Here is a 25,718-nt window from a genome sequence, read left to right on the forward strand (position 1 = left end):
AAAAAAAAAAAAAAAGAAACAATCAAGTGAAAAGGAAATATTATGTGATAAACACAATATCTTGAAAATACTGAAGATATTTTCACTGGAAAACTGGATATTTGAAGTATTATACTAAATAAAAAGCATAATATACCTTTGAGATAGAAAAATAGACTGTTTCCATTAATTTTTGTGAGCTTGTGCTTTAATTTTTGCATTGGAACAGTCCCATTCTCAAAATTTATCTTTTTAAACCTATTTTTTTCATATAGATTTTATACCTATGGATGTATCTATTTTCATAGATAAAAGAGAATATGGACTCACATCTCTGTGTTGTAACATTTGTTGTTGAAACATGGAATTGCACCTAATTATCATATATATGTATACATACACACACACACACACACACACACACACACATTTATATCTTTGTAGGCATCAAAAATTAACTTTAATTTCAGTGAGAGTCATGATTTCACATGGAGTCATGAATGATGGGTCATAACCCATTTACACATCTCAAGTCTCTTTAAGTCTCTTGAAGAAAGAATCATTTTTATTCGCAGAAGATTTGACTTTGTGCTTTGCTACTTTAGAACTTTTCTCTCAGTAGCATTTTTGTCCTCTCAATATAAGCTCAGGGGGAGCAGAGTAAGAAAAGGAACATCTTTCCATCATGTTCTAAAATTATCCCGACAAGGTCCATAATAGAAGCACTTTTAAAAATCATACACAGACACACTGCTTCACAAGGTTGTCTACGGCTTTAACCCAGGTACTTCCATAAGGAAAACTCTTTATATGCTTCAGGGAAGATAATCTAAGTTTTTAAAGTTAATTTTCTTTGGAAATAATATATTCATATGTCTGATTTCTCTATTAGTTTAAAATGTTTTGACTATATGTTTGGTTATATAGCATAAACATGTCCTGTTCTTATATAGGTGCAATTTAGAAGTAAAGGAAAGATATTTCAGAGTGCTCAGGATACAATTAGACAGTGAAACATGAGTAGAAAAGTAGAAAATAAGGAAAATAAAATTACAGACTGTAGTACTCTGATGTATGTCACTGGAACAAAACATCCAATAACATTACTCAAGAGAGAAAGGAGTTACTTTGGACCAGTCTCAGAGTTTTCAGTCCATGACTGACTGACTCCATAATTTCTAAGCATGTGATGAGGCCCAAGCATCATGCCTGAAGGGCACTGATGGATAAGAGATGTCTATGTGATGGCATCCAAGAAACACAGAGAAGGACAAAATGTAGACCCCAAGGAGTTATTTATAGCTATCTACTTCTAGCCTTACCATTTGAAGATCTCCATCACCTTCTATGATACTATGAGATCATAAATCGACCAATGGCTTAATTCACTTAGATCAGTGATCATATTTGTCAGGAGATAACCAGTTTTTCAAATCATAAATCTTCTTAACATAGGCTTCTAAATGAATTATCCAATTAATAGATCTCCAAATTTATGATTGAATAAAAATATAGGGTTGTGAAATTTTTAAAATTTTATTAGGCTGATTTTTAAATAAAATATAATAAATTATAGTATATTTTCATATTCTAACCAAAGATATATTATTATATCTCAGAGAGATATTTGCTAAATAATTAAGAATTTCTGCTATTTTCTTACATCAAATAATAACCAGCATCATTCATTCCTTTATGGTGACAAAACAAACAACTGCCCAAGCTGTAAGAGTACTTCGTTGTCATACTTTAAATAAATTATTTGTTTTCATAAAATGTGTAAATTGTGAAAGCAGAATCAGAATAGGATTGACAAGAATATGTGAAGGTAAGGGGTGAATTTGTAGTTACTGAGTTTGGGTTGTTCTAACCCATGTATTTGTAGTTCCTCATACTGGTTTTTGTTTATTTGTTTTTGGGTGCTTTGATGGATTTAAGTTTTTAAATTAATATTTATTTCTGTAGGTCAGTATCTGTTTTCAGATAAAGGCATTTGGGTGTAGGAATCTGTGGAGGCCAGAGAAATTGGATCTCCTGGAACTGGATTTGTAGGTGGTTTCGAGCCATCTCACAAATGTGCTGGGAACTGAACTCAGATCCTTTGTAAAAATAGTAACTGCTCTTAACCCCCATCTCTCTTTCTAGCCCCAATAGTGGATCACCTGTAATTTTTTGAAATAGTATTATTTATACTGTCTTTTAAATTTTAGACAAGTTCAAATAGACAATTGCCATTTAAAAGACAAACACAATATTTACCTAGATAATATAAAGTAGTCAAGTTTATTCACTAGTGCATTGAAAACTTGAATTCAGCTCTTTTAGACATAGCTCTTCTAATCTTGTGTTACCTTGGGCCTCAGAATGGGATCACAAATTTTCTATGGATGATAGAACCCATCTTTCTTGGAACCATTTGGTTAGGATTTGATGTAGGAGTGCATATACGTGTTTTAATATATTTTTAATGACTAAATAAAGAAAGAATTTTAAATGAACAGATGTAGATAATATGTTTGACTCTAAAATGCTTTGAATGAACTGAATATCTTGTAAAGGTTTGGCTTGTGTAACAGGTTCCACTCTCACAATAGCATGCAGAGCTTCTTCCTTTCTTTACAGAGAGGGACCTGGAACCATTTATTTTCATCTAAACATGTATGCTAGCTCTTAAGTTCCTCAAGTCAGTTATGACTGTTCAATTGTCTTTAATGAGTAATCAGTAGAGCTAGCTTTATTATGCCATGATGTATTGGTCATACGGGTTTATAATTTTGTTGATAAAACTCTTCTTAGGATATAGGTCTTTCTCCCTTAAATCTAATCTTTCTTATCAAAAAAACGAGCTGTCTTTAGGTTTTATTTAGTGGATGTCTTTGTCGTCCCACTTTAAACAGTATATATAATTAGACTTAGTTAATTGGAACAAGTATGCAGAATACATTTTTCACACATTGAGAAAATGGATGAACAGCCGAATCCCTCTCACTCCCCTGCTCAGATATGCTCACTGTGTATAAGTCCCATGTTGAAGCCCAAGTTGACTGAACTTCAGCACTGCTGGCCTTAGTTGTGGATGCTTTCCTGTGCGTTATGGATACATAGCAATGCAGTGACCTCCATTCAAAGACTACCTAATATGACTAGAGAAATATTTGCAAATAACCCTGAAAGAGCAGAATTATTCTAAGCATTGAAAGCTGTAACTCTTTTAAAACCTTACAGTTGTAGGCAGCTTGGAGAAATACATTACATATATACATTTTGTATAATATTAACCCAATTGTGCTTGGCTGTGAGAGTGAAAAGACTATATTCCACATGTCTGCCCATGTTCGTTATCACTATGACAACAACATCTTAAGGGAGGGACATTCAGTTTATCTATTATGTATGTATGTATGTATGTATGTATGTATGTATGTATGTATGTATGTATGTATTGTTCTATTTTCAAACATAGTAGCATTATTTGTTTCTCATTTTTATTAGCTCTTTGAGAATTTCCTCCAATATATCTGATATGTTTAACTCTCACTGCACTCTTTCCAGATTCATTTCTCTTTCTCTACCATTTTAAATTCCTTTCTTTGTCATATCCTAAGACCCATCAAGTACAGTTTTATTGCCTGTATATTTGTGGATGTGTTAATTACTCCTTGTCTCTCTGTTTCTCTCTCTAGTAGCTATCAACTGTCAATAGTTGCTTTTCTAGTGTCAGACCCCCCAGAAATCACAGGGACTAAGCCATCAACAAAGGAGTACACATGGCTCCAGCTACATATGTAGCAGAGGATGGCCTTGTCATGCACTAATGGAAGGAGAGGTTCTTGGTCCTATGAAGGCTCCATAGATGCCTCAGTATAGGGGAATTGAGGTTGGGGAGGTCAGAGTGGGTGGGTGGGTGGGTGGGTATTGGAACACCCTTATAGAAGAGGGGGAGGGAAGATGTGATAGGGTGTTTCCCGAGAGTCAGGGAGACCAGGAAAGGGGATAACCTTTGAAATATAAATAAAGAAAATATCCAATTAAAAACCAACCAACCAACCAAACAAAAAGACTTCATGCCCATTTCTCAATGCTGGAATTTTGTCTATATGGAGCTAATGGAGGAAAACTCCTGTGAATTCACATGCACAACAACTCTGTTGTGTGAGAAAACATTGACTCCTTGTCATCTGCCATCTATGACTTTTCCAATTACCCAACAGGTCCCATGGTCCCAAGATTACTGAAGCTCTGTGAGCATTGAACATTCTCTCTCTCGCTGTCTCTTTCTCTCTCTGTCTCTCTCACTCTGTGAAGTTGAATCAAATCAAGCCCTCTACCTTGGAGAGTATGCCCACTCTACTATGCAAGAAATAAATAAAAAAGCCAGGAAAATCACATTGTCACTTATTTGCAGATCCTTAGTTCTAAGTCCCTGTGAAGATATATATGTGTGTGTATATATATACACACATATATACACACACATATATATAATATATTACATATATAATATATTATATATATACACACACATATATTTTTATATATAATATATTATATATGTGTATATATATGTATATGAAACCTGCATATGTATCGATACAGTGATGTAACAACTTAAAGAAGTTTCCAGAAAATGAATACCAAAGTAACAAGTCATTTGTTTAACCACAAAAGGAACAAAAAAAGATGAGGGGGCAGGCATATATAAAAGACCCCCATATACATGTAAGCCTGTTGCCATAGATGTTCCTCTAAAGCAGAAGAAATAGGAATTCTATTCGTAGAGATAACACATGTGAATGGTGGGGTAACAAGTCAAACTTTGATAAGTAATTTAAAAACCTCTTGGTCAACTAGATGAAGCTCTAGAGGATCCAGGAAGACTTTATGTCCTCACCCAGCCACTGGATTAGCTTGGGAAGGGAATGACTTTGGTTAAAGTGAGTGTTATCAACCCCTCTGGAAATCAGTCTGGTGGTTCCTCAGAAAACTGGACATAGTAATACCAGTATATCCAGCAATACCTCTCCTGGGTATATACCCAGAAGATGTTCCAACTGGTAATAAGGACACATGCTCCACTATGTTCATAGCAGCCTTATTTATAATAGCCAGAAGCTGGAAAGAACCCAGATGCCCCTCAACAGAGGAATGGATACAGAAAATGTGATACATTTACACAATGGAGTACTACTCAGCTATTAAAAACAATGAATTTATGAAATTCTTGGGCAAATGGATGTATCTGGAGGATATCATCCTTAGTGAGGTAACCCAATCACAAAAGAAGTCACTTGATAGGCACTCACTGATAAGTGGATATTAGCCCAGAAACCTAGAATACCCAGGATACAACTTCCAAAACACAAGAAAATCAAGAAGAAAAACCAACATGCAGATACTTCAGTCCTCCCTAGAATAGGGAATAAAATATCCATGGAAGGAGTTGCATAGACAAAGTTTGGAGCTAAGACGAAAGGATGGACCATCCAGAGACTGCCCCACCTGGCGGTCCATTCCATAATCAGTCACCAAACGCAGACACTATTGCATACGCCAGCAAGATTTTGCTGAAAGGTCCCTGATGTAGCTGTCTCCTGTGATTTTTTGCCAGTGCCTGGCAAATACAGAAGTGGATGGTCATAGTCATCTATAGGATGGAACACAGGGCCCCCAATGTAGGAGCTAGAGAAAGTACCCAAGAGCTGAAGGGGTCTGCAACCCTACAGGTAGAACAATATGAACTAATCAGTACCCCCAGAGCTCGTGTCTCTAGCTGCATATGTAGCAGAAGATGACCTAGTCGGCCGTCACTGGGAAGAAAGGGCCCTTGGTGTAGCAAACTTTATATGCCCCAGTACAGGGGAACGCCAGGGCCAAGAATTGGGAGTGAGTGGGTAGGGGAGCAGTGCAGGGGGAGGGTATAGGGTACTTTTGTGATATCATTTGAAATGTAAATGAAGAAAATATCTAATAAAAAATTTTTTAAATGTTAGTGTTATTAGGTTAGGGGTACTAGGGGAACTCACAGCACAGGGCTGCCTGCTGCTCTCTGTTCTCAAAGCTGGATAAGAAGTCCTTTATTCAGAAGATCTCAGTTCTATCACACCCATTATTCAGATGAGGTTTCAACCCTGGCTGAACATCATAGAAAAATAGATAGAGAGCTAAATCCTATCCTAGTCTAATTAATTCTAATTATTGAGAGTGAGACATGTAAAATCAGCATCTTGACACAGTCCTCAAGCAAGGATTGACAGCTGGTGCAGGGAAACAGGTAATTTTTTTTGGAACCTCCAAAATAAAGGAAAACATTTGTAGTGTTTCAAAAGCTTTGTGGGTGACTTGATTCAATTGTGCTACCTTGTCTGTATACATTTGAATTGGTTCTTCTACAGTTCATTTTTATATTTGAAGGAGTATAAAGAAGCTCACACACAAACAGATAATTTCATGTAATTTCTGCTTTATTTCAGAATTCTCCAGGCTTAGTTTTCAATCAAGAGAGTTCTTCTTTTGGTCTTTAAATAGCTCCCTCTGAAAAATTTAGTTCTTCAGCACCATAGAAGCTCAGAAGGATGAATTTCCAATTATCTATTTATAAATGAAATTCTGACCTCACTGCTGGAAAGGTCATGCCTAGTGTGATCTCTCAGCCATATGGTTGAGAAAATGAAGTGGTAAGGTTATTCTTCTGAGATATATGTTGATGCCTTCACTAATTAGTCCTCCCCAAATTTATGTCACTGCTATTAGAAGACACGAGGCAGAGAAAATCTGGACTATTTAATAACATAAAAACATACTTTGAAATGGATCCAGGTAAATGTTCTGGTTATCTTAATTAAGAGACATGTGAACAAAATCTAATAACTTTGAGTTATGCAGATTAATTTTTGCTGTTTACACTTGTAGAATATTTTTGTTTTTATTTTATGTCAAAATTATTTAAGTTCAAATACAAATTGCTAACTATTTTATAGATATGCATGTTTTTGCCTCCATTCCTCTAGTTCTCACGGACAAGACCACCTTGATATTTAGGATGCACTTATGTAGATTTTGTTCTAGCTTTTAAGACTTTCAAATGAATACTGACTCAAGGTCAAGGTACCTATGATAAGTCTGGAGTCAGTATACTTCTGTTTTAGCATAGCCGTCATGCTGACCTCCTTTAATGAAATGCTTATTTCCTTAGAACCCTTTTCTTTGTTTCCAGTGCCTAGTACTAGAACTCTGAGATGCAGACATATCTGCATTTACTATGATACTCTGACACTTAAACTTCTGTAGTTACCAGTGCATTCCTTCTTTATAATACAATATTGGCTCTTAGTCAAGTACTGATTCAGGCAAATAGATTTCTCATTTTTCCTTCTGCTCCAATAAATGGATATTTGAGGGTTGGCGATGTATCCTCAGGTTAATCATTTAATCAAATTACTCATGAAAACATTGTGTTCTTTATCAATAATCCAGTATGCATTTCCATGTCTATTTTAAATTCTACTTTTTCCCATAAGCAATCTCAGCATCCAAACTATAAAATGGTCCTTTTATATTAGAGTCATTTGTGTTCAGTCAAGAGATATATGTCAGTATTTCATACAACATATATTGTAGGTGGTATTTTATAAGACAGAAAACCTACTTGTACCTCAATATGAAAGAGAAATGTAATCATAAGCTCTTTCATTTAGTGATACCAGAGAAAACCCAGAATTTTGAAACATGCTTGACTGGGGCAGGTCATTGGTTTATTCTTTGTCTCCAGACTCTTACAAGTTAGAAAAGCAAATGAATCCTGTTGAAGACTTGATGATATTCCAATGGCAAACTTACAATAACTTACATTTGACCTTGGAACAAAATGAACTAGAGTTCTTTAGTTGGAATTTTTCTCATGTGTCATTCAGATTAGAAATTAGCGTTTGCAGTTGTTTTAATATTCTTTGGAATACAAATTCATGGTTAAGGACTACTCATCAAAGATGTAAGGGACAAATACTTAGTTAAAGAAAATCACAATTATTCATGTTTTACAGTAAGTACAACCATGAGGGAAGCTGGTAATGAAGGACTGAGATATGAATGGCTCTTTCTGCAGACTTTAAGGTAAGTCTATTAGAGCTTAAGGATGTTTTGTTATGGAGAATGTGGATATTTCTATAATCTGGTACCATAATAAATTTAACTTATGATATGTGTGGAAGAGAATGAGGAGCCAAGCGAGTTGATTTGACAATGGTCATTGATGTGAATGATGAGTGTCCTGTTGGGTCATTTTCATGGTCTCTCTGTGTTTTGTATCTGTTCTAAGACATGATCACAAGATGGTCTCTCTACCCTCTGTGGTAGAGATGTATGTGGCATTGTTTATGCTCCACAGGAAGAACCATGGTGGGGGTAGTAACCACTTCACAGATGAAGCTAATGAAGATTTTTTTTCCCATTCTTTGCACACATGTTCTATAATGACTGTGTTGCAGACTTCATTAATGTATCAGAACCAAGTAGGAACCCTTGAGATATTATATCCTTTACTAACCTATGACTTCTGTTTAGCTTTATAATTGGATAAAAATGATAATAGACATTGGTCAAATTGGTTTCATCATGTGTATATATCATTTAAGTAAGGATTTAATTAACTTTGTAACTGATGTTTTTTTTTTTCTTTAAGTATTTCTGCATTTAAATTTGAATGGGCAACCTAATGTTCTTTTACTTTCTAATTTCTGAGTTCTCACAGGCATATAGGTACACATGACATATTGTATTTTGCATGAATATCCTTCTTCAAATCTCTGTCTCTTGAAATTATACATATACTCCAATGCCTGTTTTGAACATTCTCTTCCCTTTCTCAACAGTTTGGTGTCATTTTCTTCTCTCCCCCTCTGCGTTCACCTTGTGTTGAAGGTAAGAAAATTTCTAACCACTTTATTTGAATGTCTTGTAAATTTCAAGCTCCTGCACTGCAAGAATGCCATATTCATCAGGATGTTCTTACAATGTTCTAAGTTTTCACAGGTAGGCTTCTTCAGATGACTGTGACTTGCCATAAAGTTAAGTTAGTTCAATATTTGAAAACTTTGGATTTTCTCAAAGGTTTCAGAGTATTAATTTTGAAATGAAAATGACCAAGGTAGGTTTAGTAAATAATTAGCAATATGAAAAATGAATAAGTGTTCTGCATTCACATAGAAATAACTACCATATGACAGTTAATATTGCTGGAGATTGACTTTGTGCCAATGATTATGTGAATACTGGGTGTGTGGAACTCTTTTTATCACTACATCAACTCTGATTGTCTATGATTAAATTCCCCAAAGGAATCTTAATTGGGATGTAGTAGGGAAATGTAACCAGCACATTTTAAGATGCCCAAATTCAGAGTAAATGACAATTATGGATTCTCTGCTTTACTGCATAAAGACACTTGTGGGAGAAAAGCAGAGATGCCCTAAGGAAGGTTCAGTCCCCCAATACAGCCCAGTGACAGGCTATGGACACCATGGGATATGCCAGTGAATGGCTGATAGACACACAAAGAAAAGCTCAGCAGCAATCTAAAGGACCAACATATAGAAGTTATTTCTCCAACAAAGCAAAGCGAACTCCAATTTTTACATTGATGCTGCCAGTGAAATTAAAGTCTCTGGGCCACCATATAAAGGTATTTGAATGCAGTATCTGTCAAAGCACCGAAGAAACTGAACACCAGCTACTAATTTTCACAAAATCCTAAAGTTTAGCTTTTTGCATTATTCTTTCCATCATTGCTTTGTATCAATATTTGAAGTTCTCCCAAATATTTAGATGCACATTCCTTTTACATTTTATTTATTTGTTTTTACACTTATTTATTTGTGAGTATGGGGAGAACTTTAGCATACCATGGTGTGCCTAGAGAGGTCTGAGGACTACTTGTGAAAGTCCATTATGTTCTTTCACAAACTGGATACCTGGGATGGAACTCAGGCCCCAAAATTTGATGAAAAATTAGTTTTATAAATAAGATGTCTCTCCACTCTCTGCATTGCTCTATCTTTAAGTAGTTCTTAGGAAACATTTTTGGGCAAGAAAAATGAGACAAAGCAATGTCAGGTAGTTAATTACTTGAATTATAAATTAAAACTTACTTCCATGATATCCTGGAGACTTTATTATATGTTTTCAAATTTACATAAAAATGAAATCTCATTCAAGCAGAGTAGTGTTTAAATTGAACAAGCAGTTTCAGGTTAGAGTAAGATATTCGGTATTTTCACTCTTAATTCATGTTTGGAACACCCTGAGATATAAATGCAGAGATCTAGAATGCCAAATACACAACAGAAGAATATCAAGAAGACACTTCTAGGAAATGGTCTTCTCAATGCTGTCTGGACATTAGGATGTAGACAGAACAGTATTAGTCCTTATCTAAAACTTGTTTGAAAGTCTAGAGAGATGGATCAGTGTTTAAGATCACTTGTTCTTGCAAAGCACCTGTGATTGCTTCGTAGACCCACATGGTGGCTCATAGACATTAATAGCTCCAGTTCCAAGGGATCTTTTGCCTTTTTCTTATATCTGAGGACCAGGCACACATGTGGCACACATACATTAATATAGTTAGAATACTCAAATACATAAAATAGAGTAAACCTAAAACATATTAAAGAAAAGTCTTTGGTGTAGATCTAGACATGTACAGTGGCTATTGAGTTCTAAACAAAACATACTCTTGGCTGGATCTGAGGATTGGGGTGCATGTGAGGTTCTAGAAACCTTATGCACACACATAACACATTTTCAGGTGTTAAGTAACTAAGGGTGCATGCAGCATCTACATGTATCCATATAGATGATTAGGGACATGACTGACCTAATCTGCAATAACAGATAAAATCTCTACTACAATTTTAGATATGTGAGAAGTAATAGTCACACACTGGAGGTTGGGTTCACATGAAGCTAACTCTGAGACAAAGTATCCTTGCAGAACACGAATCAGGGGAACTCTTGAGTACTGAAGGTTAAGGGAATATTAGCAGGATTCTATAAAGGACCAAGTGAGTCAGGGATACAACAAGAAAATAACTCATCCTTCAGGGATCCTGGGCAGTAAGATTATCTATCAAAGTCTCTAGAGCAGGGAAAGCTCTAAGGCTTCATGTTGCTGTGCTGAACATGAGCTAGTAGCTCAGGAACTCTAGTAACAATTGGTCCCACAAATTTAACCAGCACAATAAATCTAATGAGAAACTGCATGTACAGGGAAGTACACTTGGTGACTAACATTTAAAATATTTATTATGCATGCATCTCTCTGGGTGTACATGTACTATGAAGCATGTGGAGTGGTCAGAGAAAAATTTGTAGGAATCAGTTGTCTCCTTTTACCATGTGGGTCCTGGAAATTGACCCCAGATTATGAAGGCTATCAAGCTTTGTAGCACCTACCTTTACCACCTGGGCCATCTCACCAGTCCAGCATTTTTTATAGCAGGCATTAAGCAAAAATGCTTCCTGCTTTGGAAGAAGATGTGGCCTTAGGGATAGCTGCCTGAAAATAGAACGTTGGTAAAGATCCGTCAGTGCTATGCTCCACTGTACAGTCAATAGGTATGATATGAGGAACCTGTGGTGCTCAACAGGAAGTAACAATACCAGTGGCAGAGAAACAAAAATAGAAAGACAAGTTTAGCAGCCAGTGTTCCAAATGTAGCTGATAGGATGAAGACAGGGAATATGCAATGCTATAGCTATTCTGTAACAAACTCCACTGTATTACAATGACAAACTAAGGAAATTTGGGAATCTGAATATGGAAAGGAAAGTTTGCTATCTAGAGAAATGGAGACACCCATCTTGAAAACTAAGGACATTTAGGAGGGTGGTGCCACTGTACATAAAATGCCTATAGGCTATGTCCCTAGGTATGGGTTTTTCTCAAATGTTAGAACTGATTCCTTTTTAAAGTGATCTGCAGAAATCATGCTATAAATAGCAGGATCAAGAACTTCTAGGAAAGGGGCATGAGAGGCGGCATAGCATCTTTGCATATTGTGGAGTTAAAGGTGATCTAGGAGTTAAGAGATGGATATGGGAAAGTGGGGAGGGGTGTCATCAGAAGAGTGGCTATGCTCATCTCTATACCACTAAAGCCTAGTTGTGGATTTGGACTGAAAAGTATTTCACAGCAAATGCATTCCCTCTGCAGCCTGTGAATACCTCTCAGTAGTGGATGCAGATACTTCAAAAGCACAACAAATTAAAAAGCTGGACCTGGTGGGTCAGGATTGTAATCTCAGCTTCTCAGGAGGCTTAGACAGGGGATCAAAAGTTCAAAGATTTCCTGGGCTGTAGAGACTGGTGCACTCCTGAACTCATAGCTGCTACAGTTGCATGAGCAAGATCAAATAAACCAATATTCATTCCATCACTGAGGTGGGAGGGGTTCACCAGTCCACATCTCTAGCTGAACAGCTATTGGCAGCTGATGGCTTCTGTGGGGAGGGAGAGGCAAATGCTTTAAGAGTGTGGTTTCTGGTAGATCAGCAATGCTCTAGTGCAAAGCTCCACACTCAGGAGCAGACAAGCAGCCAGAGCTCAATCAATGAGGCTCCAAAAGGAAAAAGAAAAAGACAAAGGTCACGAGGTTGATGGGGGAGAAGCTAGCAAGGTGTGGGTTATATACATGCATCAAATTCCCAGCAAACTAATAAAAGTATATCACAAAATTAGTGCTTGCTGCTCTTGCAGTGGCTTCAAGTTTGATTCCCAGCACCACTGTCAGACAGCCCTGAACCAGCACTAACTCCAGATGCAGGGCATCTGATGCATCTGGCTTCTGCAGGCACATCCATTCATGTGCATATACCCATAAGAAAAAGAAAAGATAGGTGAACCTTAAAAAAGTAAACAGTAAGAGAAAACTAGACCACTCAACACCAAACTCACAAAATAGCTTTTAGCAAAGATAGGCAAATTTTATATTCAGTCACCTGAGACTCTCTACTTCCTTGCAAATTATGAGACAATTAAAAAAATTAATTTAGCAAGTGTTTCTTGAGTGTTTATGTTCCAGGCTGTGTTCTTATGACAGGAATGCAAGATGAAGCATTCCCCAGTGGAAATGCAGGTTTAATAGAGAAAAGAAGGTACACAAACCAATAACAATAACAGATCATCCCAGCTGCAACATCTAATTTTCAACTTTTTTGAGTTCTGATAATTACCCATTTGTTCTTTCATTTAATCTTTATATGATTTTAAAAAGTATGCCTTCCAATCACCTTTATTTCTTTACTCATGGACAAAGCTTAAAATTATCCTCTAAATTTAACTTCATAAAGGTTATTAGAGAAGCAGTTGCAGTGCTACCTGGGGGGGAAAATGAAAAAATCTGCTCATTAGATTTTATTTTCGCAAACTTTGTCTCCTTTCACTCTAAATAACAAGAAAGATTGAATCTCAGAGCTCTTTAAGGCTTTGGGGTTTGCACATCACATGAGGCTGTCAGTTTTGTTCATTATTACATCATTTCTTTTCTAGCCCGGGTCTCTCCTTCCACCACCTCCTTTTAATTGTCTGCAGTTTGTGCTCTTTGTCTTCTCAATTAGTCTGATAAACTTTTATCATTCATTTCATTAAAAATATGCTTACAGTTTAGAAGTTGTGTTTGCATAAAAATAGGTATGAATGCTATGAAGTAAACATTGCCATATTTAATGAGTATTTCAACAACTGAAAATAAGGACACTTATTAAGGAGTACCAATTTGAGAAAATTATATTAGTACCTGATTAGGTAACTGTTTATTTGATTACACATTTAAATGAAGTCAAAGTATTTTTCTATAACTGTTGGAAATCACAAATTGTGTTATTAAAATGAGTAGTTAGCAAGTAGTTTGATGTTAAAATTATTTTCTGTTGGTAAATATTTTAAGTCAGGTTTGTTAATCTGACCACAATAAGCTTTTCCATTATTATGAGATTTCTGCAGCTAGTATAATAAAACCTGGGAAACATTAAAAAATATATTTTAAAGTATGAATATAAAATTACTGTGACCATATCAACAATACATTTGTACATGTGAACAACACTTTTGAGCTCCTAAGAATGAACACTTATTATATGCTACTGTGAATGGTGACTTCTCTCAAACTTGTATGAACTTTAACGTTACCTCTCCTTTCTAAATATAATTTAAGTTTTAAAACATGCAATATATTTTTAGGGAAAATTTGTATCTATTGTCATCTTACTAGTCAAGAGTGACTCCTAGCCATTGTGCCACACTGACTCCAGAGCAGAAGAGATCAGACAGTTTGCCTAAATCTGACTGCCCCTCCCTGCTGATGCCTGTGCACTCCACAGCAGCAATGGACTCAGAAGATTGAGTGCCCTCCTCCCTTTCTGAGAGTGCAACTCTGGCCACTGTGGCTGGGTCAGCCCCACAGACTGGCAGTAGAGATGTCTTGCTTTGTCTACAGTTCTTTACTTTCTTGAGTGAAAACATAAATTGAAATTATGGGACATATAAAATGGTTACCATACTTACACAACCCCTGTTCCTTCTTTCAAGGAATCTCTCTAAATATATTTTCATAGTGCAATCTTTTTAACCCACTGGATCACTGCTAACTGGTGATCAGTAGGACACACAATTAATGTAACATTGTGTGAATCCTGAAACAAGATCATTAAAGGACCTGAATTCTTGGTCTTACCTCCTGGGTCACAATTTCTGGAGAGAACCCAAAAATATATACTAGAGAGATACTACAACACCCCCAGGGCAGAAGCCAGTGGAGAGTAGCTGAAGTTCCCCCAGAACAGCCAGGATCCACTGGTTGGCTACAATTCTTCCACTGTGGGAGAATCTTTGTGCCAATTACTCATCAGTGTGGCCAGTACAAGTCTCTCCCCACAATATCCCAGAATGCATTGAGCCATTCTTTCCAGAGTAATGTCTGATCCCAAGAACTGAGGTAACTCATGACTACTGCTACTATAAGCCAGTGCATTTTATAGAAGTTTGTTTTCCGTCAAAAACCACCTATCACAGCATGGTGATCTTTCTGTGATACTGTGTTGTAAAGAGTGCTGAGCTATCCCTAAGAAACCCATGAGCAATCTTTTCAAATGTGGCCAATAACTGCCTTTTGAACGAAAAATATAGTATATCTGGGAACCTTTTCTTTCTCCATTGTAATAATGTTTCGATCACTGATCAGCTCATTTTCTCCCTTGCTTATCCTTCCAGGAAGCAATCTGATGTGTCCTAATGGAGACAGAACAATACACATGTTGGGATTGATTTGTAATGTCTTATAAATAAATAAATGCTTAAATACATAAATAAATAACACATTTGTACACTTGTACAAATTCGAACCTTCAGATGTATTTCCAGCATGAATTTTGAAAGGTATATTCCTTTCATTTAGCAGTCAGCTGCTTCATAGCTATAGAGCACTATTATATCAATAGACATTAATTTTCATTTTGATCACCCACAAATAAAATTCTTTGTTTACTGAAATAAGGAGAAAAGGGAAAATGACTAAATTTTACCATGTGAACATAATTTCAAATTTTCATCTTAAAAACAAATATTGATGTGATAATCAGTGACAAAAAGAAGCTTGGTGGCTCATGAAAAGCATTAGAATCAAATGTTTTGGTTTTTTAAAATATTTTTTGTATGCTAGCTGAAAAATTTGGTTGCAGGCATTCTTTCAAAACCAATTTCAACTCATGAGTATTACTCAAGAACTTGCTAAAATGAATGAAAAATATCTACAGAAATGGGATTTCAACACAGTGACTTTAGCCTTGTCAGCCAGGGAACTAACAGTGAGAAAACAGATACATTTGTTTATGCAAAATGAAGGCTACTTGAGGAAGCAGGCAGTTCCTTGAACCTCCATCATAGATGCTGTTTCTCTGATGTGGAGACCTTGTTGTTACTTACAGCCTGTTTGTGAACTTTCCATGAAAGGTCAAACTGTTATTCATTACTTTAAGAGTATTCTCTATGGAGTCACAAGTTCTGTCAAAAAGTCACTGCTTCTTGTTAGAGTTATTTGCTAAAATGTGCCCTGCAGCATTCATCAAAAAACGTTTCTTATACCAAAACTGAAGGAAAAATTACAGCCAAACATAGGACACTGAGATGCATTTATTTGGAAGCCAAGTAAACAGTAATTTCAGGCTTTGCCAGTTCATTCTGCTTTAGAGATTTTTACTGCTTTTACTCAACTCCAGCCTGAAGAGGTTGCACAGATTGGTGTTTCTACAGTTGCTGCATATACTTCTGAAAAAGTGACTATTCTTACAATGTTTGAATTCTTTGAACACACTGAATATAGAAAGATTTTTGTGGAAAGTCAGCATTAGTCCATTAGTATTAGCCAACACCCCCATGATACCTCATTCTATATAAGACTCAATTTCCATATGTACCAGAGAGAAGAACAAGATAAACATCAAACTAATATAATATTAGTTGATCAGTGCAGTCTCTCTCTCTCTCTCTCTCTCTCTCTCTCTCTCTCTCTCTCTCTCTTTCTCTCTCTCTGTATGTTCCATGAATACAGACATACAGAGATATAAGAGTCACTAAGAATGAGTTTTATAGAAACAAGCATATATGTGTGTGTGTGTGTGTGTATTTGAGTTAGAGATAAAGCATTTCTAAAAATAGAAACTAGTTTTATTTTGCTGTTTGATTATAGTGATGCCTTCATTTCCCAAGAAGCTCTGCTTCCAAAGTGATACTGATTTTTTAACTGTATATACTTAAAGAACCTGATGATTTCATAAACATATTTATTGTAAACTAATCACCCAAATCAGGATGATTTGCATATTCATCAGCCTGCACACTGACTTTATTTTTGCTATAGTTGACCTGCTTAGCAAATTTCAATTCTACAGTATGTTAAGCACTACTGCCAATACCTGTGAGGAAAACCAACTATCACTTGCCAGACGTACAGGAGGATGGTAAATACCACAGAATTTTCTGCATAGAGTTCTAAATCTTCTAGAACAGTGTTTATCAACCTTTCTCATACCGAAACACTTTAATACAGTTCCTAATGTTGTAATGACCTCAGCTCTAAAATTATTTTTGTTGCTACTTCCTAACTGTAATTTGATTACTATTATGGATCATAATATAAATATCTGATATGCAGGAAATCTGACAGGTGACCCCCCTCCAAAAGGGATCATGATGTACAGGTTGAGAACCACTGTGTTAGTTGGTTTTACATAAATTTAGCTGCTATTGTAGGCATGCAACAAGATAAGCCACTCATACAGTTGAAACAACTTTATAACTCATAGAAAGGCAGAAAGAACTGTATTCTAATAAACCAAATCCCTGTAGCTCAAAGAAGCTACAGAAGGTGGGCAAGGATGCATCTCCACCATGTACCTCAGTGCACTTCAGTGGAGAGACCACAAGACACCCTTTTCTCAGGCTTATACTCTGATGGGTCTTAGAGACTGCTGAGATGTCTAAGCGGACATTCCATCCTAGGGGAAATGAAGCTTGGATGTTTCTAATGGTTCTTCACTATCTCACACTACTTTATTCTTGGTACACTCTGATTGGAACTGCAGGTAAGAATAATAGGGAAAGCTAATTGCTGAGACTCATTTAGGAACTTTCCTTGTTGCATAGCTCAATATTCTCACCTATGGTTATTATACTACATTTTTGTCTCTAGAGCATATTCATCTTGCATACATTTTTATGTTGGGAAAGAAACCAGTGATAGTGACTTTGTGTGTCATATTGGCAGGGCTAAAGAATACACACTACAAAATATCATTTGGGGATGTATCTCTGAAGATGTCTGCAAAGGAAATTTGAATGGAAAATAAGTGAAGGTCTCCTTTTCCAGAGTAGGTGTGTGTACATCATCCATTCCAGAAGACAGAGAGACTGAGAAAGGGCAAGGTTGCTCCTGGACCCGAGCTGAGGTGTCTACCTATCCTCATCCTTGATTATCAGCACTGTGGGTTCTGAGGTTTTTTTTATTCCGACCATTGTTTCTTCCACCACCCCCACTGCAAATCCATGTCAGTCCTTCAAATAGTGCCAACCTCCATTGCTGGTTTCCTGGTTTTCTGATATGACCTTAGCAGATACTATAGAATGCAACAAAGGACAGCCTACTGCATGGAATTGTTACTGGAATGGATTCAAATCCAAAGACTCTAGCTGAATATCGAAGCTCGTGTTTTCTTTTACAATGAGTTGTGAGAACACACAAGTAGTTATAGGAAAGGAGAAGGGTTTACTAAAGGAGAGAGACAGATGAGAATGTAACTGTGCCAAACCTAGACCAAGGCCTTACAGCAAGATAGACAAGAAAGGGCTCCTCCTGATCTTTTATGAGCTATTGCATAGGATTCACTGCTCCCATAATTGGGCATCTTCAACTTTCCTAATGCAGGTTCTGTTTATGAAGCCCAGGTGAGGAAGGGCTTCTAGACTTTCTCCACTTTTGCACTTTGTGTATGGATTTTTTTTTATCTATTTCTCCACCTTATTCCTTATTCTTCTACCTCAGGATCTCAAGGAGATTAAAAAAAATGGGGGAGCTGAAAATATATTAAAAGAGTGAGATTAAAATTCTCCAAGTTGGACAAAATATATAAGCATAAAGAATTATAAGGGTGAATGAGCTAAGAACATAATGAATCCAAAGAAATTCAGTCTCTGACACACTGTGGTAAAACTTCTGCAAACTAATCATGAAGAAAAAGTATCTCCAGAGCAGTAAGAGAGAAACAACACTTCCTCAGCCCAGAAGGAATGAAGCAACATTTATCAAGAACTGAAGGCAAAGACCTACCTATCCACCAAGAACAAAATGTAACATGAAAATGTTACTTAGAAATGCAGGGGGAATCAAGATCTTTCAGATGAAGTAAAACAAAATTGTTTACAGCTTTGCAGCAGATTTACTCTGACAAAATGACTAAAAACACTCTGCAAGCAAAGAGATGATAAAAAAGAAGTTTCAACATATCAGAAAGTTTACAATATGTGAAAAAAATACATGGTTGATTTTACATCTCTCCAGTTTTAAATACATGGTTCATGGCTCTCTAAGAATTGTTTCCCTGTTAGAGGTGGGTCTAATTTTATATAGAGGAAATATTTAAGATAACTACCAGTGAAAGAATAAATGAATATGAAGGTATATATCATAGTATTTGGCTGACAAAATAGATAGTTTAATGATGAATAATTATCTTTATATAGTAATTCACACAAACATCCAATGGAAATTTACATATAAAGAAAAATAAAAAGTCTGAAAGCAGAATTTTAAAAATGATCGAATGGCTCATAGGAAAGGAGAATAACAAAGAAGTAAGAGCACGCCCCCATGGCATGCTGTAATCCTACTATGCCAATAATTACAGTAAATACATATGTTTTAAATTTAATAGTTATTATACTGCATGGAAAACTGAATTTAAAATACCGTGTAACTCCATGATGTATAAAAATGAACTTGAAAGTGTAGTAATAAAATAAAATAATATGAAAAATATACTAGCAAAAATCAAAATAAGGGAGCTAGTGAGATGACTCAGTGGTTAAAAGTACTGGCTGTTCCCGAGGATTAGGGTTCAATTCCACGCACCCACTCAACTGTTTGCTACTCCAGATCCAAGGAATCTAACATGATCACACAGACATGAATAGGGGCAAAACCACCAAATAAAATGAAAATTAAATAAATTGTTTAAAAAATCAAAATAAATCCCGGAATTTGCATACTTCTCAGATAAAGTAGTAAAAAAAATTGATATAGTCAGAGAAAGACATTGTTAATTGATACGATGGTCAAGCAGTTATTAAAACAATGTATAACAAAGGGGTCAATTAATTAGAAAAAATACCTAGCAGTACATCAGACAGGAGATCTCACTGTATTTAAAACTAATTAATTTTGCAATTTTAAATTGTATAAATCTACTATAATATCTAGATATTTCCACTAATTACTACTACTGTTTACATAAAAAGTCTACACCAGCTTTAGATAATTTAGAAGAAAAAGCAATACTTTCACATTTGTTTTAGGAAACTAGTATTATCCAAAGTCAATGATAGAGATTAATGTACAAATAGAAAAAGAGGAAAAGCCAAATAAGAGAGAAAGAGAAACAAAAAAGAAAGAATTATAGAGCCAATAAACTACTGAAGATAAACATATTATTAACAAATCAAATAGAAATAAATATAGTTTAATCCTTATAGGCTATATACAAGATTGTAAAGTGAGGTTTAAGATCTATATGCAGTTAGCTTAAGATGAGAGAAGTCAATGAAGTTATTTATCTCAATAACCAGAGATTAAGAAAAGACATGCTGATGTTGATAGGTATAGAAAAAAATATATATAAGAATGTTTCCAGTGAGATAGAAAAGAGGGGAAACATTTAATTTGATAATATCTATTGAAAAGGTACAGAAATCATTGCTCAGAGTAATGAAATTGAGTTAGCTCCTCTTCACCACTGGTACTCAACATTATGTTGGAATAGATATTTGGCCAGTGAACTAAGCAGTTGTCATCATTTAAATGCTTCTGTAATTACAGTAATAAAGACTATGTGACATTGGTTGACAAGCTGATTTGGAATAACAAACTCAAAAATAGATCTATAAAAATTCTTCTTCAGATCTTTCAACAATGTTTTTTTTTTTTTTTTTGGTTGATGGAGAAAAATTATCTTTGCCTAAATGTTCTTAGGGAAAGTTGGCGTTAGGGAGAGAGCCATAGTTTAAAAATAAATAGAAAGCAAACAAGTAATCACACACTCAAATGAATGCTGACACAAAACAGAAGACAGAGTTGATAGACACAAAAGGATAAAATATTTATATTTCAAAGGAATAAGAAAATTGTTAGAACTTAAAACTAGGAAAAGGGCTTGAAACTTGAAAAGTTGAATCCACACAAAATTCGTTCTTTAACCTTTTCCAGTCTTTTAACTTTTTCTCATTGCCTCTTGAACATATGTTCTCACTGCTTAAATACAAAGAGGGGAGGAAAAGTCTCATACATGGAATCTCATTCAACATTAAAAAATATAGCAATGCAATTGGAAAATATATCAAAAGCATAAAGATACTTTCTGTTGAAGAAAATCTATGGATGGCACCTAAGTTATGAAAGTGTGGGTTTTGACTGGCCAAAAGAAAATATCAAATAAGAACATGCTCAGCTGTAACTATATTTTATCATAATATCTAATTATAGAAATGAAAACAGTAATGTTACTAAAAATGTAAAGAAACTAGAACATCCATGTGTTGCAGGTGGCACTGTCAGCTGTGCCAGCCATTTTGAAAACAGTTAGATGTCATAAAAGAAAACCAAAGTGCTAAACATGCACCTCTAGCTCAACCTAGCAATTATACTAGTAGAATGAATTCCAGCAATTGAGATCTCACTTTGACTTCCAAATTTTCCCACCAGAGTTTATAGCAGTATTGTTTGTTAGGTCTCAAAATAAGCACCTCAGATATCAATGGTAGAAGACCTCATTTTGTAATTTACATATCGATGTCATTTATAGCACTTTCTAGAAACAAAATGACTAAAATAGATAGCATATCATAATTTGCAAAGTGGTGAGGGGTATCATCTAGTATCATCTCCGGTGATAGGTGGTGGCTATTAATAACTTGAAAATGAAACTATAGCAGAAATTTGCACAATTTAACCACTGAGGAAAATTAGATGAGCTGCGTACAGGTTCTTAGTTCATAGTTCGCAGGAGTAGGTACAAATCACAATTACTTAGGTAAACAAGTTAATACAAATGGCTCTCCTTCTTATGTGATATATATATATATGTATATACATACATATATATATATATACATATATATATATATATATATCAATAACCCTATACACAGATCTAATGCTATGTATATATTTATTTATTTATGTAACTACTCTTTAACTTCTTCATGCTTTGTAGAACAACAGATGTGAAAAAGAGTTTCATTAGGAAAAACTATGAATTCCTGATTTAAGTCCCAATGAAATATTACTATATTTTTCGTACAAGGATTTCAAACACACGTGAAGGCAGACACACGATTCTGTCAGATAGGAACAAGTTAAATGCTCCAGCTATCTTGCTTTCCATCCTCGAAGACCTCTGAGTCCTATTGTATCATGTTGTGTGGATATTCCAATTTCACGTTATAAGAGCCTCTCCATTTTATTATCCCTTTATCTTCAGCAGAAGTGCATTAATCTAGGGTGTATATTATTATTGTCTGGTTTTATTTCTTACCTCAAGAAATCAGACAGGGTGTTTAAGAACTCATCTAAGTGCCCATTGTTAATTATTATTACAAGTTCTGGCATTTCACCTTCAAGAAAGTTCTTCTGATTCATGGTGTTTCAAAGCACTAACTGCCTTTTGCTCATATATAACAGTAGCTTTACTGGACTGGAAGAAGTGTGAATCAGTTCTTTGGTGATAGGTGCCACTTTTAACATAGGATCTCCATCCCTTCCTGAAGCCACAAGATCGGCTATGTCTATAAGTTTTTTCTTCATCTTAGTTCATGAGATAGAAAACGTGGTTAGTTCTATATGGTCAAGGGCATTCAAAGATATCCACTAATTTTCATTTTGGAAAAATAAAATCAAGCTAGCCAAGTCATTTTAAAATCCCATTTAGCATAACGTTTGGCAAGCAATAAGTACTTCTAAAAGAATAAGAGAAGATCTTGTTTTGACCTGAAGCCTATTACATTAATGGAAGCACAGGAGTGGGCTTCATTAGCAAGATGATCAATTTGCTCAACATTTTGAACTGAAATTATTTTCCTATGAGAGAAAGACAATCTGGACTTGTCGTCTGTTTGTCTGCTCTGGCTTTGCCTTTTTGCCTCTGCAGTTAGACTCAAGTGATATTTTTAACTACACATTCTTTCCTGATGATTTCTTAGATTCATTATCTTATCAATACAAAGACTCTGCATTCCAGCTTCAGATTCTCAAGAGTCTTTGAAACACCTTGTGTCTCTAATCTTTTCTTGTTACACAACACACTCACTCACACACACACACACAAGAGGGAGAGAGAGGCAGGGGGAACATTTTTGCGAGCTGACTTCTTTCTTCTTTCATTCTTTATTTCATCTACTATATGCTGCCACCCACATTCAGGGAAGGCATCCCCTGAGTTGATCATGTCTGGAAACTTTCTCCAGACACACAAATGTGTGCTTTATGAACCTCCCAGGAGTTTTTCAGTCCAATTTGACAATCAAAGAAAATCACATGCTCTCACTGATATTGTGTGTTCAACAAATGACTGTGCATGAGAAATCACTTGTTTTTTTTTTTTTTTTGCAACATAAAAGGAAACTTCGACTTCTGACTTGCTAAGTCAGTTTGAAATCATGTAAATATGTTATAAATATGGGAGTGATCAAGATTCATCCTGGGGTCACCATTGAAGGCACATTTCCAACCAGATTTAGTAACTTTGATTATAATTATTTTGATTCCAAATACTAGTAAGTTCTTTTAATGTTACAGCCCTTCTTAGTCCACTTGAAAATTATCTTTATTAGACATACCTTAATTTTAAAAGAATGCTTATTTATGAATATAAAAAGCAAATATTACTACATTCACCTACTTAACAATTATTCATGAAGTAAGTACCATGTTGTATTAACTTGAATATTGATTGACTTTTTGGATAAAATGTAACATGATCTGTTACACTTGATTTTCAAATGAGCAATAACTTTTCTCCCTCCTTCCATCCTTCTTGCATCATTTCCCTCTCTGAATGGCCTTCCTTTCTTTTTTCTTTCTTCCTTTTTCTTTATTCTGTTCCTTGCTTCCTTCTGTTTTCCTTCTTGCATAAATAGTATATTTCTTGCAAGTATTTCAAAACTTTTCATATGTTATCATTTTAAAAATGTGACAAACAGTTTTTTCTCTGTGTTAAAAGATGTTTCACAAGCTTTGATAAGCAAACCATTATATATGGTTTATGGTTATGGGTTATTTTTTATGTTTATAAAAACCCAATATATAGTTTAGCAGTTAATACAACCAACATCTGTCATTCCTAACATCAAAAAATTGCAGTCAATAGATATAATTGTTTTATTAAATGCTATAAAAATGAAATATATAACAGCCAACTATGGTAATAAGAATTATGTAGTTGAGATCATGTTAAAATAGTAATATATCTGAAAAGTACTATATGTTTAAAGTTTGTAGAGCAGAACAGGTATTGCTGTATTCAGAGAAAAAGACAATCTACTCTTTGCAGAGTTTAAGGTCAAAGGGAAGAATAAATAGGAAGTAAGGTTAGACATATTCAACAGTCACAAAGTTACTTAGCTTTGGAGTTGGTAGAATTCATTCATGGGAAACCTGACACATACAGAACTTATAGAGTAGTAACAAATACGTTTTCCATATAGAATATCACAGAAATATGGACTAGAGATAGCACTGGATGTGGCGCAGAGTTTATAGACAGAATAAGGATATGATAAGTAAGATAGACATGAGAATAGGTCATGAAAGACATAGAAGAAGAAAGAATTAAGAATGATGCACACTCTGGTTGAGATAAGAAAATGTAAGATTAGAGGTAGGGAGGCTGCAGGCTATGGCTTTAAAGTACTGTCCTATGCTGTCTCGGGGTCAAACACATGAGAAAGTAGATAGTAAGAAAGACAGACCACCATGTTGTAGAATAAAAGTAATGTAAAATGAGAATTTAAATACAATCTTTGAAACGTAATTTATCTATTGTGGAATAATTTCTGAATTTGGTATCTTAACCACATCATCCATTTAAATAATGGATGTAAACATATATAAAATTAAATATGTAAACATATATAAAATTTTGATATAACAGTTTTGCATTTATTATACCATGTCAAATCCACAATTCCTTGAATAATTTCATTACACATGAGGACATTTCCTGATACTTAACCTGAGGACATGGACATTTCTCTGGCTTTCCCTGATGCCATACAGTGGAGTCTTCTGCACTTCTGCCAATGAAAGACTGGGTGACCTATATGACCTACACCCTGTAAAGGAATTCTCAGGGGCTAGGTGCCATGGCTTAAGTTCTTTTAGGTGATAAATGGATTGATATAAGCTAAGGACTGAGTCCTATGAACTATGCTCCTTAATTAAATTTTTAGTGGAGGTCATATTTATTCTCTGTGGTGTAACCAAGGAAACACACATCACTTGTAATATGCAAGAATGATTAAAAGTAGAATTCATAAAGGTGTAAAAACAGTTGTGTAAAAAGCTGACATTAATTATCCCCAGACTTCAACACATTCATTATCTTGTGAAGCATATGGGAATAGGTCAAACACTCGGTTTTACTTACGTATTTATTTATTTTTTGTGATGGATGTTCACCTTTCTTTGGCATCTTGAGCATATTTGAAACTGTTTGTATTTCTTTTTCAGAATCTGTAAGACGATGCAGGCAAGCTTATGTGAAATTTTCATTTCAAGCAATAGCTCAAAAAATGGACGAGCCAAGCTCTCTACAGATTGTTCAGGTGAGCTGGGAATTTTGTGTGTTTTGATTGAAGAGCTCATCTAACAGACAAATAATAAATGAAAATAATCTATTTTGGATTAAAAGAAAAGAGACTTGAACTAC

At 35.2% G+C, this 25,718-nt stretch overlaps 1 long non-coding RNA gene across 1 annotated transcript in view; it reads left to right on the forward strand.

The window, feature by feature from the left end:
- Nucleotides 1-25,608, forward strand: part of LOC115029859 — a 26,890-nt gene extending 1,282 nt beyond the window's left edge. The window contains exons 2-4 of the long non-coding RNA XR_003835417.1: nucleotides 8,019-8,088; nucleotides 8,847-8,895; nucleotides 25,520-25,608. This is a non-coding gene — a long non-coding RNA (uncharacterized LOC115029859). The remainder of the gene's footprint in view (nucleotides 1-8,018; nucleotides 8,089-8,846; nucleotides 8,896-25,519) is intronic.
- The last annotated feature ends 110 nt before the right edge of the window (nucleotides 25,609-25,718 follow it).

The sequence above is a fragment of the Mus caroli genome, chromosome 18, assembly GCF_900094665.2.
Source record: "Mus caroli chromosome 18, CAROLI_EIJ_v1.1, whole genome shotgun sequence".
In the NCBI taxonomy this organism is placed as follows: domain Eukaryota; kingdom Metazoa; phylum Chordata; class Mammalia; order Rodentia; family Muridae; genus Mus; species Mus caroli.